Source organism: Anopheles moucheti, chromosome 2 (genome assembly GCF_943734755.1).
Source record: "Anopheles moucheti chromosome 2, idAnoMoucSN_F20_07, whole genome shotgun sequence".
In the NCBI taxonomy this organism is placed as follows: domain Eukaryota; kingdom Metazoa; phylum Arthropoda; class Insecta; order Diptera; family Culicidae; genus Anopheles; species Anopheles moucheti.
The window spans coordinates 94,684,149-94,702,687 of record NC_069140.1 but is presented as its reverse complement, the minus strand read 5'-3'; positions in this window follow the sequence as shown (position 1 = coordinate 94,702,687).

Below are 18,539 nucleotides of genomic sequence, written 5' to 3'. Positions count from 1 at the left end.
GGTATCAGGAGCTTGACAAACTGGTCATTTTTGGCGCGTTTTCTGGCTCAATCGACACGGAAAAAGCATCCTCCTGCGTTGGATGCTCTCCTGGTATCAGAGGTTGACAAACTGGTCATTTTTGGCGCGTTTTCTGGCTCGATTGACACGGAAAAAGCATCCTCCTGCGTTGGATGCTCTCCTGGTATCAGAGCTTGACAAACTGGTCATTTTTGGCGCGTTTTCTGGCTCGATTGACACGGAAAAAGCATCCTCCTGCGTTGGATGCTCTCCTGGTATCAGAGCTTGACAAACTGGTCATTTTTAGCGCGTTTTCTGGCTCGATCGACACGGAAAAAGCATCCTCCTGCGTTGGATGCTCTCCTGGTATCAGAGCTTGACAAACTGGTCATTTTTAGCGCGTTTTCTGGCTCGATTGACACGGAAAAAGCATCCTCCTGCGTTGGATGCTCTCCTGGTATCAGAGCTTGACAAACTGGTCATTTTTAGCGCGTTTTCTGGCTCGATTGACAAGGAAAAAGTATCCTCCTGCGTTGGATGCTCTCCTGGTATCAGAGCTTGACAAACTGGTCATTTTTAGCGCGTTTTCTGGCTCGATTGACTCGGAAAAAGTATCCTCCTGCGTTGGATGCTCTCCTGGTATCAGAGCTTGACAAACTGGTCATTTTTAGCGCGTTTTCTGGCTCGATTGACACGGAAAAAGCATCCTCCTGCGTTGGATGCTCTCCTGGTATCAGAGCTTGAAAAACTGGTCATTTTTAGCGCGTTTTCTGGCTCGATTGACTCGGAAAAAGCATCCTCCTGCGTTGGATGCTCTCCTGGTATCAGAGCTTGACAAACTGGTCATTTTTAGCGCGTTTTCTGGCTCGATTGACAAGGAAAAAGTATCCTCCTGCGTTGGATGCTCTCCTGGTATCAGAGCTTGACAAACTGGTCATTTTTAGCGCGTTTTCTGGCTCGATTGACTCGGAAAAAGTATCCTCCTGCGTTGGATGCTCTCCTGGTATCAGAGCTTGAAAAACTGGTCATTTATAGCGCGTTTTCTGGCTCGATTGACACGGAAAAAGTATCCTCCTGCGTTGGATGCTCTCCTGGTATCAGAGCTTGACAAACTGGTCATTTTTGGCGCGTTTTCTGGCTCGATTGACTCGGAAAAAGTATCCTCCTGCGTTGGATGCTCTCCTGGTATCAGAGCTTGAAAAACTGGTCATTTATAGCGCGTTTTCTGGCTCGATTGACTCGGAAAAAGTATCCTCCTGCGTTGGATGCTCTCCTGGTATCAGAGCTTGAAAAACTGGTCATTTTTAGCGCGTTTTCTGGCTCGATTGACTCGGAAAAAGTATCCTCCTGCGTTGGATGCTCTCCTGGTATCAGAGCTTGAAAAACTGGTCATTTATAGCGCGTTTTCTGGCTCGATTGACACGGAAAAAGTATCCTCCTGCGTTGGATGCTCTCCTGGTATCAGAGCTTGACAAACTGGTCATTTTTGGCGCGTTTTCTGGCTCGATTGACTCGGAAAAAGTATCCTCCTGCGTTGGATGCTCTCCTGGTATCAGAGCTTGAAAAACTGGTCATTTATAGCGCGTTTTCTGGCTCGATTGACACGGAAAAAGTATCCTCCTGCGATGGATGCTCTCCTGGTATCAGGAGGTTGAAAAACTGGTCATTTTTTGGCGTGTTTTCTGGCTCGATCGACACGGAAAAAGCATCCTCCTGCGTTGGATGCTCTCCTGGTATCAGAGCTTGACAAACTGGTCATTTTTAGCGCGTTTTCTGGCTCGATTGACAAGGAAAAAGTATCCTCCTGCGTTGGATGCTCTCCTGGTATCAGAGCTTGACAAACTGGTCATTTTTAGCGCGTTTTCTGGCTCGATTGACTCGGAAAAAGTATCCTCCTGCGTTGGATGCTCTCCTGGTATCAGAGCTTGACAAACTGGCCATTTTTAGCGCGTTTTCTGGCTCGATTGACTCGGAAAAAGTATCCTCCTGCGTTGGATGCTCTCCTGGTATCAGAGCTTGACAAACTGGTCATTTTTGGCGCGTTTTCTGGCTCGATTGACTCGGAAAAAGTATCCTCCTGCGTTGGATGCTCTCCTGGTATCAGAGCTTGAAAAACTGGTCATTTATAGCGCGTTTTCTGGCTCGATTGACTCGGAAAAAGTATCCTCCTGCGTTGGATGCTCTCCTGGTATCAGAGCTTGAAAAACTGGTCATTTTTAGCGCGTTTTCTGGCTCGATTGACTCGGAAAAAGTATCCTCCTGCGTTGGATGCTCTCCTGGTATCAGGAGCTTGACAAACTGGTCATTTTTGGCGCGTTTTCTGGCTCAATCGAAACGGAAAAAGCATCCTCCTGCGTTGGATGCTCTCCTGGTATCAGAGCTTGACAAACTGGTCATTTATGGCGCGTTTTCTGGCTCGATTGACACGGAAAAAGTATCCTCCTGCGTTGGATGCTCTCCTGGTATCAGAGCTTGACAAACTGGTCATTTTTGGCGCGTTTTCTGGCTCGATTGACACGGAAAAAGCATCCTCCTGCGTTGGATGCTCTCCTGGTATCAGAAGCTTGAAAAACTGGTCATTTATAGCGCGTTTTCTGGCTCGATTGACACGGAAAAAGTATCCTCCTGCGTTGGATGCTCTCCTGGTATCAGAGCTTGACAAACTGGTCATTTTTGGCGCGTTTTCTGGCTCGATTGACACGGAAAAAGCATCCTCCTGCGTTGGATGCTCTCCTGGTATCAGAGCTTGACAAACTGGTCATTTTTAGCGCGTTTTCTGGCTCGATTGACACGGAAAAAGTATCCTCCTGCGTTGGATGCTCTCCTGGTATCAGAGCTTGACAAACTGGTCATTTTTGGCGCGTTTTCTGGCTCGATTGACACGGAAAAAGCATCCTCCTGCGATGGATGCTCTCCTGGTATCAGGAGGTTGAAAAACTGGTCATTTTTTGGCGTGTTTTCTGGCTCGATCGACACGGAAAAAGCATCCTCCTGCGTTGGATGCTCTCCTGGTATCAGAGCTTGACAAACTGGTCATTTTTAGCGCGTTTTCTGGCTCGATTGACACGGAAAAAGCATCCTCCTGCGTTGGATGCTCTCCTGGTATCAGAGCTTGACAAACTGGTCATTTTTAGCGCGTTTTCTGGCTCGATTGACTCGGAAAAAGCATCCTCCTGCGTTGGATGCTCTCCTGGTATCAGAGCTTGACAAACTGGTCATTTTTGGCGCGTTTTCTGGCTCGATTGACTCGGAAAAAGTATCCTCCTGCGTTGGATGCTCTCCTGGTATCAGAGCTTGAAAAACTGGTCATTTATAGCGCGTTTTCTGGCTCGATTGACTCGGAAAAAGTATCCTCCTGCGTTGGATGCTCTCCTGGTATCAGAGCTTGAAAAACTGGTCATTTTTAGCGCGTTTTCTGGCTCGATTGACTCGGAAAAAGTATCCTCCTGCGTTGGATGCTCTCCTGGTATCAGAGCTTGAAAAACTGGTCATTTATAGCGCGTTTTCTGGCTCGATTGACACGGAAAAAGTATCCTCCTGCGTTGGATGCTCTCCTGGTATCAGAGCTTGACAAACTGGTCATTTTTGGCGCGTTTTCTGGCTCGATTGACTCGGAAAAAGTATCCTCCTGCGTTGGATGCTCTCCTGGTATCAGAGCTTGAAAAACTGGTCATTTATAGCGCGTTTTCTGGCTCGATTGACACGGAAAAAGTATCCTCCTGCGATGGATGCTCTCCTGGTATCAGGAGGTTGAAAAACTGGTCATTTTTGGCGCGTTTTCTGGCTCGATTGACACGGAAAAAGCATCCTCCTGCGTTGGATGCTCTTCTGGTATCAGAGCTTGACAAACTGGTCATTTTTAGCGCGTTTTCTGGCTCGATTGACAAGGAAAAAGTATCCTCCTGCGTTGGATGCTCTCCTGGTATCAGAGCTTGACAAACTGGTCATTTTTAGCGCGTTTTCTGGCTCGATTGACTCGGAAAAAGTATCCTCCTGCGTTGGATGCTCTCCTGGTATTAGAGCTTGACAAACTGGTCATTTTTAGCGCGTTTTCTGGCTCGATTGACTCGGAAAAAGTATCCTCCTGCGTTGGATGCTCTCCTGGTATCAGAGCTTGACAAACTGGTCATTTTTGGCGCGTTTTCTGGCTCGATTGACTCGGAAAAAGTATCCTCCTGCGTTGGATGCTCTCCTGGTATCAGAGCTTGAAAAACTGGTCATTTATAGCGCGTTTTCTGGCTCGATTGACTCGGAAAAAGTATCCTCCTGCGTTGGATGCTCTCCTGGTATCAGAGCTTGAAAAACTGGTCATTTTTAGCGCGTTTTCTGGCTCGATTGACTCGGAAAAAGTATCCTCCTGCGTTGGATGCTCTCCTGGTATCAGGAGCTTGACAAACTGGTCATTTTTGGCGCGTTTTCTGGCTCAATCGAAACGGAAAAAGCATCCTCCTGCGTTGGATGCTCTCCTGGTATCAGAGCTTGACAAACTGGTCATTTATGGCGCGTTTTCTGGCTCGATTGACACGGAAAAAGTATCCTCCTGCGTTGGATGCTCTCCTGGTATCAGAGCTTGACAAACTGGTCATTTTTGGCGCGTTTTCTGGCTCGATTGACACGGAAAAAGCATCCTCCTGCGTTGGATGCTCTCCTGGTATCAGAAGCTTGAAAAACTGGTCATTTATAGCGCGTTTTCTGGCTCGATTGACACGGAAAAAGTATCCTCCTGCGTTGGATGCTCTCCTGGTATCAGAGCTTGACAAACTGGTCATTTTTGGCGCGTTTTCTGGCTCGATTGACACGGAAAAAGCATCCTCCTGCGTTGGATGCTCTCCTGGTATCAGAGCTTGAAAAACTGGTCATTTATAGCGCGTTTTCTGGCTCGATTGACACGGAAAAAGTATCCTCCTGCGTTGGATGCTCTCCTGGTATCAGAGCTTGACAAACTGGTCATTTTTGGCGCGTTTTCTGGCTCGATTGACTCGGAAAAAGTATCCTCCTGCGTTGGATGCTCTCCTGGTATCAGAGCTTGAAAAACTGGTCATTTATAGCGCGTTTTCTGGCTCGATTGACACGGAAAAAGTATCCTCCTGCGTTGGATGCTCTCCTGGTATCAGGAGCTTGACAAACTGGTCATTTTTGGCGCGTTTTCTGGCTCAATCGAAACGGAAAAAGCATCCTCCTGCGTTGGATGCTCTCCTGGTATCAGAGCTTGACAAACTGGTCATTTATGGCGCGTTTTCTGGCTCGATTGACACGGAAAAAGTATCCTCCTGCGTTGGATGCTCTCCTGGTATCAGAAGCTTGACAAACTGGTCATTTTTGGCGCGTTTTCTGGCTCGATTGACACGGAAAAAGCATCCTCCTGCATTAGATGCTCTCCTGGTATCAGAGCTTGACAAACTGGTCATTTTTGGCGCGTTTTCTGGCTCGATCGATACGGAAAAAGCATCCTCCTGCGTTGGATGCTCTCCTGGTATCAGAGGTTGACAAACTGGTCATTTATAGCGCGTTTTCTGGCTCGATTGACACGGAAAAAGCATCCTCCTGCGTTGGATGCTCTCCTGGTATCAGAAGCTTGAAAAACTGGTCATTTATAGCGCGTTTTCTGGCTCGATTGACACGGAAAAAGTATCCTCCTGCGTTGGATGCTCTCCTGGTATCAGAGCTTGACAAACTGGTCATTTTTGGCGCGTTTTCTGGCTCGATTGACACGGAAAAAGCATCCTCCTGCGTTGGATGCTCTCCTGGTATCAGAGCTTGAAAAACTGGTCATTTATAGCGCGTTTTCTGGCTCGATTGATACGGAAAAAGTATCCTCCTGCGTTGGATGCTCTCCTGGTATCAGAGCTTGACAAACTGGTCATTTTTGGCGCGTTTTCTGGCTCGATTGACTCGGAAAAAGTATCCTCCTGCGTTGGATGCTCTCCTGGTATCAGAGCTTGAAAAACTGGTCATTTATAGCGCGTTTTCTGGCTCGATTGACACGGAAAAAGTATCCTCCTGCGCTGGATGCTCTCCTGGTATCAGGAGCTTGACAAACTGGTCATTTTTGGCGCGTTTTCTGGCTCAATCGAAACGGAAAAAGCATCCTCCTGCGTTGGATGCTCTCCTGGTATCAGAGCTTGACAAACTGGTCATTTATGGCGCGTTTTCTGGCTCGATTGACACGGAAAAAGTATCCTCCTGCGTTGGATGCTCTCCTGGTATCAGAGCTTGACAAACTGGTCATTTTTGGCGCGTTTTCTGGCTCGATTGACACGGAAAAAGCATCCTCCTGCGTTGGATGCTCTCCTGGTATCAGAAGCTTGAAAAACTGGTCATTTATAGCGCGTTTTCTGGCTCGATTGACACGGAAAAAGTATCCTCCTGCGTTGGATGCTCTCCTGGTATCAGAGCTTGACAAACTGGTCATTTTTGGCGCGTTTTCTGGCTCGATTGACACGGAAAAAGCATCCTCCTGCGTTGGATGCTCTCCTGGTATCAGAGCTTGAAAAACTGGTCATTTATAGCGCGTTTTCTGGCTCGATTGACACGGAAAAAGTATCCTCCTGCGTTGGATGCTCTCCTGGTATCAGAGCTTGACAAACTGGTCATTTTTGGCGCGTTTTCTGGCTCGATTGACTCGGAAAAAGTATCCTCCTGCGTTGGATGCTCTCCTGGTATCAGAGCTTGAAAAACTGGTCATTTATAGCGCGTTTTCTGGCTCGATTGACACGGAAAAAGTATCCTCCTGCGTTGGATGCTCTCCTGGTATCAGAGCTTGACAAACTGGTCATTTTTGGCGCGTTTTCTGGCTCGATTGACACGGAAAAAGCATCCTCCTGCGTTGGATGCTCTCCTGGTATCAGAAGCTTGACAAACTGGTCATTTTTGGCGCGTTTTCTGGCTCGATTGACACGGAAAAAGCATCCTCCTGCATTAGATGCTCTCCTGGTATCATGAGGTTGACAAACTGGTTATTTTTGGCGCGTTTTCTGGCTCGATCGATACGGAAAAAGCATCCTCCTGCGTTGGATGCTCTCCTGGTATCAGAGGTTGACAAACTGGTCATTTTTGGTGAGTTCTCTGTCTCGATCAACACGGAAAAAGCATCCTCCTGCATTGGATGCTCTCCTGGTATCAGGAGCTTGACAAACTGGTCATTTTTGGCGCGTTTTCTGGCTCAATCGACACGGAAAAAGCATCCTCCTGCGATGGATGCTCTCCTGGTATCAGAGCTTGACAAACTGGTCAGTTTTGGCGCGTTTTTTATCGCGCGAAATTTTATCCCGAATATCGAAAAAGTAACAGGAGCGAAGAACACGTGTGGAGGTAACATTTCATTAATTTTCAAAACAACTTCAGCAAACCAACAAGCTGTTTTCAGATTTCCGATGCCAGGAGAGCATGTTTTTCAAAAGGTGACACCTGGTATTTCATGAAAAGTTTCATGAAATATTTCATGAAAAGTTTCATGAAATATTTCATGAAATTTTCAATGTTCCATGAAATATTTCATGAAAAGTTTCATGAAATCTTTCATGAAACATTTCATGAAATACCAGGTGTTACCTCTTGAAAACCATGCTCTCCTGGTATTGGAAATTTGAAAAAATCTGGTTTGTATGGAATTTTGCACCAGTTGCTCAACATTTCACACGAAGTTGCTTGCTCAGTGAGTACTAGGTGTCACCTCTTGAAAATCATGCTCTCCTGGTATCAGGAGCTTGAAAAACTGGTCATGTCTAGCTCTTTTTCTGGCTCGATTGACACGGAAAAAGCATCCTCCTGCATTGGATGCTCTCCTGGTATCAGAGCTTGAAAAACTGGTCATTTATAGCGCGTTTTCTGGCTCGATTGACACGGAAAAAGCATCCTCCTGCAATGGATGCTCTCCTGGTATCAGGAGCTTGACAAACTGGTCATTTTTGGCGCGTTTTCTGGCTCAATCGACACGGAAAAAGCATCCTCCTGCGTTGGATGCTCTCCTGGTATCAGAGGTTGACAAACTGGTCATTTTTGGCGCGTTTTCTGGCTCGATTGACACGGAAAAAGCATCCTCCTGCGTTGGATGCTCTCCTGGTATCAGAGCTTGACAAACTGGTCATTTTTGGCGCGTTTTCTGGCTCGATTGACACGGAAAAAGCATCCTCCTGCGTTGGATGCTCTCCTGGTATCAGAGGTTGACAAACTGGTTATTTTTGGCGCGTTTTCTGGCTCGATTGACACGGAAAAAGCATCCTCCTGCGTTGGATGCTCTCCTGGTATCAGCAGTTTGACAAACTGGTCATTTTTAGCGCGTTTTCTGGCTCAATCGACACGGAAAAAGCATCCTCCTGCAATGGATGCTCTCCTGGTATCAGGAGCTTGACAAACTGGTCATTTTTGGCGCGTTTTCTGGCTCGATTGACACGGAAAAAGCATCCTCCGGCGTTGGATGCTCTCCTGGTATCATGAGGTTGACAAACTGGTCATTTTTGGCGCGTTTTCTGGCTCGATTGACACGGAAAAAGCATCCTCCTGCGTTGGATGCTCTCCTGGTATCAGAGCTTGACAAACTGGTCATTTTTGGCGCGTTTTCTGGCTCGATCGATACGGAAAAAGCATCCTCCTGCGTTGGATGCTCTCCTGGTATCAGCAGTTTGACAAACTGGTCATTTTTAGCGCGTTTTCTGGCTCAATCGACACGGAAAATGCATCCTCCTGCGATGGATGCTCTCCTGGTATCAGAGGTTGAAAAACTGGTTATTTTTGGCGCGTTTTCTGGCTCGATTGACACGGAAAAAGCATCCTCCTGCATTGGATGCTCTCCTGGTATCAGAGCTTGACAAACTGGTTATTTTTGGCGCGTTTTCTAGCTCGATCGCTACGGAAAAAGCATCCTCCTGCGTTGGATGCTCTCCTGGTATCAGAGCTTGAAATACTGGTTATTTTTGGCGCGTTTTCTGGCTCGATCGACACGGAAAAAGCATCCTCCTGCATTGGATGCTCTCCTGGTATCAGAGGTTGACAAACTGGTCATTTTTGGCGCGTTTTCTGGCTCGATTGACACGGAAAAAGCATCCTCCTGCGTTGGATGCTCTCCTGGTATCATGAGGTTGACAAACTGGTTATTTTTGGCGCGTTTTCTGGCTCGATCGACTCGGAAAAAGCATCCTCCTGCGTTGGATGCTCTCCTGGTATCAGAAGCTTGACAAACTGGTCATTTTTAGCGCGTTTTCTGGCTCGATTGACACGGAAAAAGCATCCTCCTGCGTTGGATGCTCTCCTGGTATCAGCAGTTTGACAAACTGGTTTTTTTTGGCGCGTTTTCTGGCTCGATTGACACGGAAAAAGCATCCTCCTGCGTTGGATGCTCTCCTGGTATCAGAGCTTGAAAAACTGGTTATTTTTGGCGCGTTTTCTAGCTCGATCGCTACGGAAAAAGCATCCTCCTGCGTTGGATGCTCTCCTGGTATCAGGAGCTTGAAATACTGGTTATTTTTGGCGCGTTTTCTGGCTCGATCGCTACGGAAAAAGCATCCTCCTGAGTTGGATGCTCTCCTGGTATCAGGAGCTTGAAATACTGGTTATTTTTAGCGCGTTTTCTGGCTCGATTGACACGGAAAAAGCATCCTCCTGCATTGGATGCTCTCCTGGTATCAGGAGCTGGAAATACTGGTCATTTTTGGCGCGTTTTCTGGCTCGATCGATACGGGAAAAGCATCCTGCTGCGATGAATGCTCTCCTGGTATCAGAGCTTGACAAACTGGTCATTTTTGGCGCGTTTTCTGGCTCGATCGATACGGGAAAAGCATCCTCCTGCATTGGATGCTCTCCTGGTATCAGAGCTTGACAAACTGGTCAGTTTTGGCGCGTTTTTTATCGCGCGAAATTTTATCCCGAATATAAAAAAAGTAACAGGAGCGAAGAACACGTGTGGAGGTAACATTTCATTAATTTTCAAAACAACTTCAGCAAACCAACAAGCTGTTGGTTTCCGATGCCAGGAGAGCATGTTTTTCAAGAGGTGACACCTGGTATTTCATGAAAAGTTTCATGAAATATTTCATGAAAAGTTTCATGAAATATTTCATTAAATTTTCAATGTTCCTGCGATGGATGCTCTCCTGGTATCAGAGGTTGACAAACTGGTTATTTTTGGCGCGTTTTCTGGCTCGATTGACACGGAAAAAGCATCCTCCTGCGTTGGATGCTCTCCTGGTATCAGAGGTTGACAAACTGGTCATTTTTGGCGCGTTTTCTGGCTCGATTGACACGGAAAAAGCATCCTCCTGCGTTGCATGCTCTCCTGGTATCAGAGCTTGACAAACTGGTCATTTTTGGCGCGTTTTCTGGCTCGATCGATACGGAAAAAGCATCCTCCTGCGTTGGATGCTCTCCTGGTATCAGCAGTTTGACAAACTGGTCATTTTTAGCGCGTTTTCTGGCTCAATCGACACGGAAAAAGCATCCTCCTGCGATGGATGCTCTCCTGGTATCAGAGGTTGACAAACTGGTTATTTTTGGCGCGTTTTCTGGCTCGATTGACACGGAAAAAGCATCCTCCTGCGTTGGATGCTCTCCTGGTATCAGGAGGTTGACAAACTGGTCATTTTTGGCGCGTTTTCTGGCTCGATCGATACGGAAAAAGCATCCTCCTGCGTTGGATGCTCTCCTGGTATCAGCAGTTTGACAAACTGGTTTTTTTTTGGCGCGTTTTCTGGCTCAATCGACACGGAAAAAGCATCCTCCTGCGTTGGATGCTCTCCTGGTATCAGAAGCTTGACAAACTGGTCATTTTTAGCGCGTTTTCTGGCTCGATTGACACGGAAAAAGCATCCTCCTGCGTTGGATGCTCTCCTGGTATCAGAGGTTGACAAACTGTTCATTTTTGGCGCGTTTTCTGGCTCGATTGACACGGAAAAAGCATCCTCCTGCGTTGGATGCTCTCCTGGTATCAGAGCTTGACAAACTGGTCATTTTTGGCGCGTTTTCTGGCTCGATCGATACGGAAAAAGCATCCTCCTGCGTTGGATGCTCTCCTGGTATCAGAGGTTGACAAACTGGTCATTTTTGGTGGGTTCTCTGTCTCGATCAACACGGAAAAAGCATCCTCCTGCATTGGATGCTCTCCTGGTATCAGGAGCTTGACAAACTGGTCATTTTTGGCGCGTTTTCTAGCTCGATTGACACGGAAAAAGCATCCTCCTGCATTAGATGCTCTCCTGGTATCATGAGGTTGACAAACTGGTTATTTTTGGCGCGTTTTCTGGCTCGATTGACACGGAAAAAGCATCCTCCTGCGTTGGATGCTCTCCTGGTATCAGAGCTTGACAAACTGGTCATTTTTAGCGCGTTTTCTGGCTCGATCGATACGGAAAAAGCATCCTCCTGCGTTGGATGCTCTCCTGGTATCAGGAGCTTGAAAAACTGGTCATTTTTGGCGCGTTTTCTGGCTCGATTGACACGGAAAAAGCATCCTCCTGCATTAGATGCTCTCCTGGTATCATGAGGTTGACAAACTGGTCATTTTTGGCGCGTTTTCTGGCTCGATTGACACGGAAAAAGCATCCTCCTGCGTTGGATGCTCTCCTGGTATCAGAGCTTGACAAACTGGTCATTTTTGGCGCGTTTTCTGGCTCGATCGATACGGAAAAAGCATCCTCCTGCGTTGGATGCTCTCCTGGTATCAGAAGCTTGACAAACTGGTCATTTTTAGCGCGTTTTCTGGCTCGATTGACACGGAAAAAGCATCCTCCTGCGTTGGATGCTCTCCTGGTATCAGAGGTTGACAAACTGGTTATTTTTGGCGCGTTTTCTGGCTCGATTGACACGGAAAAAGCATCCTCCTGCGTTGGATGCTCTCCTGGTATCAGCAGTTTGACAAACTGGTCATTTTTAGCGCGTTTTCTGGCTCAATCGACACGGAAAAAGCATCCTCCTGCGTTGGATGCTCTCCTGGTATCAGAGCTTGACAAACTGGTCATTTTTGGCGCGTTTTCTGGCTCGATTGACACGGAAAAAGCATCCTCCGGCGTTGGATGCTCTCCTGGTATCATGAGGTTGACAAACTGGTCATTTTTGGCGCGTTTTCTGGCTCGATTGACACGGAAAAAGCATCCTCCTGCGTTGGATGCTCTCCTGGTATCAGAGCTTGACAAACTGGTCATTTTTGGCGCGTTTTCTGGCTCGATCGATACGGAAAAAGCATCCTCCTGCGTTGGATGCTCTCCTGGTATCAGCAGTTTGACAAACTGGTCATTTTTAGCGCGTTTTCTGGCTCAATCGACACGGAAAATGCATCCTCCTGCGATGGATGCTCTCCTGGTATCAGAGGTTGAAAAACTGGTTATTTTTGGCGCGTTTTCTGGCTCGATTGACACGGAAAAAGCATCCTCCTGCATTGGATGCTCTCCTGGTATCAGGAGCTTGACAAACTGGTCATTTTTGGCGCGTTTTCTGGCTCGATCGATACGGAAAAAGCATCCTCCTGCGTTGGATGCTCTCCTGGTATCAGAGCTTGACAAACTGGTTATTGTTGGCGCGTTTTCTGGCTCAATCGACACGGAAAAAGTATCCTCCTGCGTTGGATGCTCTCCTGGTATCAGGAGCTTGAAATACTGGTTATTTTTGGCGCGTTTTCTGGCTCGATCGACACGGAAAAAGCATCCTCCTGCGTTGGATGCTCTCCTGGTATCAGAGCTTGACAAACTGGTCATTTTTGGCGCGTTTTCTGGCTCAATCGACACGGAAAAAGCATCCTCCTGCGTTGGATGCTCTCCTGGTATCAGAGCTTGAAAAACTGGTCATTTTTGGCGCGTTTTCTGGCTCAATCGACACGGAAAAAGCATCCTCCTGCGTTGGATGCTCTCCTGGTATCATGAGGTTGACAAACTGGTTATTGTTGGCGCGTTTTCTGGCTCAATCGACACGGAAAAAGCATCCTCCTGCGTTGGATGCTCTCCTGGTATCAGAGCTTGACAAACTGATCATTATTGGCGCGTTTTCTGGCTCAATCGAAACGGAAAAAGCATCCTCCTGCGTTGGATGCTCTCCTGGTATCAGAGCTTGAAAATCTGGTCATTTTTGGCGCGTTTTCTGGCTCAATCGACACGGAAAAAGCATCCTCCTGCATTGGATGCTCTCCTGGTATCAGAAGCTTGACAAACTGGTCATTTTTGGCGCGTTTTCTGGCTCGATTGACACGGAAAAAGCATCCTCCTGCGTTGGATGCTCTCCTGGTATCAGAGCTTGAATTACTGGTTATTGTTGGCGCGTTTTCTGGCTCGATTGACACGAAAAAAGCATCCTCCTGCGTTGGATGCTCTCCTGGTATCAGAGCTTGAATTACTGGTTATTGTTGGCGCGTTTTCTGGCTCGATCGATACGGAAAAAGCATCCTCCTGCGTTGGATGCTCTCCTGGTATCAGAGCTTGAAAAAACTGGTCAGTTTTGGCGCGTTTTCTGGCTCGATTGACACGGAAAAAGCATCCTCCTGCGTTGGATGCTCTCCTGGTATCAGAGCTTGAAAAACTGGTTATTTTTGGCGCGTTTTCTAGCTCGATCGCTACGGAAAAAGCATCCTCCTGCGTTGGATGCTCTCCTGGTATCAGAGCTTGAAATACTGGTTATTTTTGGCGCGTTTTCTGGCTCGATTGACACGGAAAAAGTATCCTCCTGCGATGGATGCTCTCCTGGTATCATGAGGTTGACAAACTGGTTATTGTTGGCGCGGTTTTCTGGCTCGATCGATACGGAAAAAGCATCCTCCTGCGTTGGATGCTCTCCTGGTATCAGAGGTTGAAAAACTGGTCATTTTTAGCGCGTTTTCTGGCTCGATTGACACGGAAAAAGCATCCTCCTGCGTTGGATGCTCTCCTGGTATCAGAGCTTGAAATACTGGTTATTTTTGGCGCGTTTTCTGGCTCGATCGATACGGAAAAAGCATCCTCCTGCGTTGGATGCTCTCCTGGTATCAGCGGTTGATAAACTGGTCATTTTTAGCGCGTTTTCTGGCTCGATTGACACGGAAAAAGCATCCTCCTGCGTTGGATGCTCTCCTGGTATCAGAGCTTGAAATACTGGTTATTGTTGGCGCGTTTTCTGGCTCGATCGATACGGAAAAAGCATCCTCCTGCGTTGGATGCTCTCCTGGTATCAGAGCTTGAAATACTGGTTATTTTTGGCGCGTTTTTTTGGCTCGATCGATACGGAAAAAGCATCCTCCTGCGTTGGATGCTCTCTTGACAAACTGGTTTTTTTTGGCGCGTTTTCTGGCTCAATCGACACGGAAAAAGCATCCTCCTGCGTTGGATGCTCTCCTGGTATCAGAGCTTGAATTACTGGTTATTGTTGGCGCGTTTTCTGGCTCGATTGACACGGAAAAAGCATCCTCCTGCGTTGGATGCTCTCCTGGTATCAGAGGTTGACAAACTGGTCATTTTTAGCGCGTTTTCTGGCTCGATTGACACGGAAAAAGCATCCTCCTGCGTTGGATGCTCTCCTGGTATCAGAGGTTGACAAACTGGTCATTTTTGGCGCGTTTTCTGGCTCGATTGACACGGAAAAAGCATCCTCCTGCGTTGGATGCTCTCCTGGTATCAGAGCTTGAAAAACTGGTTATTTTTGGCGCGTTTTCTAGCTCGATCGCTACGGAAAAAGCATCCTCCTGCGTTGGATGCTCTCCTGGTATCAGAGCTTGACAAACTGGTCATTTTTGGCGCGTTTTTCTGGCTCGATTGACACGGAAAAAGCATCCTCCTGCGTTGGATGCTCTCCTGTATCAGAGCTTGAAATACTGGTCATTTTTAGCGCGTTTTCTGGCTCGATTGACACGGAAAAAGCATCCTCCTGCGTTGGATGCTCTCCTGGTATCAGAGCTTGACAAACTGGTCATTTTTGGCGCATTTTCTGGCTCGATTGACACGGAAAAAGCATCCTCCTGCGTTGGATGTTCTCCTGGTATCAGAGCTTGAAATACTGGTTATTTTTGCGTGTTTTCTGGCTCGATTGACACGGAAAAAGTATCCTCCTGCGTTGGATGCTCTCCTGGTATCAGGAGCTTGTAAAACTGGTCATTTTTGGCGAGTTTTCTGCCTCGAAAAACACGGAAAAAGCATCCTCCTGTGTTGGATGCTCTCCTGGTATGAGGAGCTTGACAAACTGGTCATTTTTGGCGCGTTTTCTGGCTCGATTGACACGGAAAAAGCATCCTCCTGCGTTGGATGCTCTCCTGGTATCAGCAGTTTGACAAACTGGTCATTTTTAGCGCGTTTTCTGGCTCGATCGATACGGAAAAAGCATCCTCCTGCGTTGGATGCTCTCCTGGTATCAGAGGTTGACAAACTGGTTATTTTTGGCGCGTTTTCTGGCTCGATTGACACGGAAAAAGCATCCTCCTGCGTTGGATGCTCTCCTGGTATCAGAGGTTGACAAACTGGTCATTTTTGGCGCGTTTTCTGGCTCACGGAAAAACACGGAAAAAGCATCCTCCTGCGTTGGATGCTCTCCTGGTATCAGAGCTTGACAAACTGGTCATTTTTGGCGCGTTTTCTGGCTCGATCGACACGGAAAAAGCATCCTCCTGCGTTGGATGCTCTCCTGGTATCAGAGGTTGACAAACTGGTCATTTTTAGCGCGTTTTCTGGCTCAATCGACACGGAAAAAGCATCCTCCTGCGATGGATGCTCTCCTGGTATCAGAGGTTGACAAACTGGTTATTTTTGGCGCGTTTTCTGGCTCGATTGACACGGAAAAAGCATCCTCCTGCGTTGGATGCTCTCCTGGTATCAGGAGCTTGACAAACTGGTCATTTTTGGCGCGTTTTCTGGCTCAATCGACACGGAAAAAGCGTCCTCCTGCGTTGGATGCTCTCCTGGTATCAGAAGCTTGACAAACTGGTCATTTTTAGCGCGTTTTCTGGCTCGATTGACACGGAAAAAGCATCCTCCTGCGTTGGATGCTCTCCTGGTATCAGAGCTTGACAAACTGGTCATTTTTGGCGCGTTTTCTGGCTCGATTGACACGGAAAAAGCATCCTCCTGCGTTGGATGCTCTCCTGGTATCAGAGCTTGACAAACTGGTCATTTTTGGCGCGTTTTCTGGCTCGATCGATACGGAAAAAGCATCTTCCTGCGTTGGATGCTCTCCTGGTATCAGAGGTTGACAAACTGGTCATTTTTGGTGGGTTCTCTGTCTCGATCAACACGGAAAAAGCATCCTCCTGCATTGGATGCTCTCCTGGTATCAGGAGCTTGAAAAACTGGTCATTTTTGGCGCGTTTTCTGGCTCGATTGACACGGAAAAAGCATCCTCCTGCATTAGATGCTCTCCTGGTATCAGAGCTTGAAAAACTGGTTATTGTTGGCGCGTTTTCTGGCTCGATTGACACGGAAAAAGCATCCTCCTGCGTTGGATGCTCCCCTGGTATCAGAGCTTGACAAACTGGTCATTTTTGGCGCGTTTTCTGGCTCGATCGATACGGAAAAAGCATCCTCCTGCGTTGGATGCTCTCCTGGTATCAGAGCTTGAATTACTGGTTATTGTTGGCGCGTTTTCTGGCTCAATCGACACGGAAAAAGCATCCTCCTGCGATGGATGCTCTCCTGGTATCAGAGCTTGAAATACTGGTTATTTTTGGCGCGTTTTCTGGCTCGATTGACACGGAAAAAGCATCCTCCTGCGTTGGATGCTCTCCTGGTATCAGAGGTTGACAAACTGGTCATTTTTGGCGCGTTTTCTGGCTCGATTGACACGGAAAAAAGCATCCTCCTGCGTTGGATGCTCTCCTGGTATCAGAGCTTGACAAACTGGTCATTTTTGGCGCGTTTTCTGGCTCGATCGATACGGAAAAAGCATCCTCCTGCGTTGGATGCTCTCCTGGTATCAGCAGTTTGACAAACTGGTCATTTTTAGCGCGTTTTCTGGCACAATCGACACGGAAAAAGCATCCTCCTGCGATGGATGCTCTCCTGGTATCAGAGGTTGACAAACTGGTTATTTTTGGCGCGTTTTCTGGCTCGATCGATACGGAAAAAGCATCCTCCTGCGTTGGATGTTCTCCTGGTATCAGAGCTTGAAATACTGTTCATTTTTGGCGCGTTTTCTGGCTCAATCGATACGGAAAAAGCATCCTCCTGCGTTGGATGCTCTCCTGGTATCAGAGCTTGAAATACTGGTTATGTTTGGCGCGTTTTCTGGCTCGATTGACACGGAAAAAGCATCCTCCTGCGTTGGATGCTCTCCTGGTATCAGAGCTTGAAATACTGGTTATTTTTGGCGCGTTTTCTAGCTCGATCGCTACGGAAAAAGCATCCTCCTGCGTTGGATGCTCTCCTGGTATCAGAGCTTGAAAAACTGGTCATTTTTGGCGCGTTTTCTGGCTCGATTGACACGGAAAAAGTATCCTCCTGCGTTGGATGCTCTCCTGGTATCAGAGCTTGAAATACTGGTTATTTTTGGCGCGTTTTCTAGCTCGATCGATACGGAAAAAGCATCCTCCTGAGTTGGATGCTCTCCTGGTATCAGGAGCTTGAAATACTGGTCATTTTTGGCGCGTTTTCTGGCTCGATTGACACGGAAAAAGCATCCTCCTGCGTTGGATGCTCTCCTGGTATCAGGAGCTTGACAAACTGGTCATTTTTGGCGCGTTTTCTGGCTCGATCGAAACGGAAAAAGCATCCTCCTGCGTTGGATGCTCTCCTGGTATCAGAGCTTGAAATACTGGTTATTTTTGGCGCGTTTTCTAGCTCGATCGCTACGGAAAAAGCATCCTCCTGCGTTGGATGCTCTCCTGGTATCAGGAGCTTGAAATACTGGTCATTTTTGGCGCGTTTTCTGGCTCGATTGACACGGAAAAAGCATCCTCCTGCGTTGGATGCTCTCCTGGTATCAGAGCTTGAAATACTGTTCATTTTTGGCGCGTTTTCTGGCTCAATCGATACGGAAAAAGCATCCTCCTGCGTTGGATGCTCTCGTGGTATCAGAAGCTTGACAAACTGGTCATTTTTGGCGCGTTTTCTGGCTCGATTGACACGGAAAAAGCATCCTCCTGCGTTGAATGCTCTCCTGGTATCAGAGCTTGAAATACTGGTTATGTTTGGCGCGTTTTCTGGCTCGATTGACACGGAAAAAGCATCCTCCTGCGTTGGATGCTCTCCTGGTATCAGAGCTTGAAATACTGGTTATTTTTGGCGCGTTTTCTAGCTCGATCGCTACGGAAAAAGCATCCTCCTGCGTTGGATGCTCTCCTGGTATCAGAGCTTGACAAACTGGTCATTTTTGGCGCGTTTTCTGGCTCGACTGACACGGAAAAAGCATCCTCCTGCGTTGGATGCTCTCCTGGTATCAGGAGCTTGAAAAACTGGTCATTTTTGGCGCGTTTTCTGGCTCAATCGAAACGGAAAAAGCATCCTCCTGCGTTGGATGCTCTCCTGGTATCAGAGCTTGACAAACTGGTCATTTATGGCGCGTTTTCTGGCTCAATCGACACGGAAAAAGCATCCTCCTGCGTTGGATGCTCTCCTGGTATCAGGAGCTTGAAATACTGGTCATTTTTGGCGCGTTTTCTGGCTCGATTG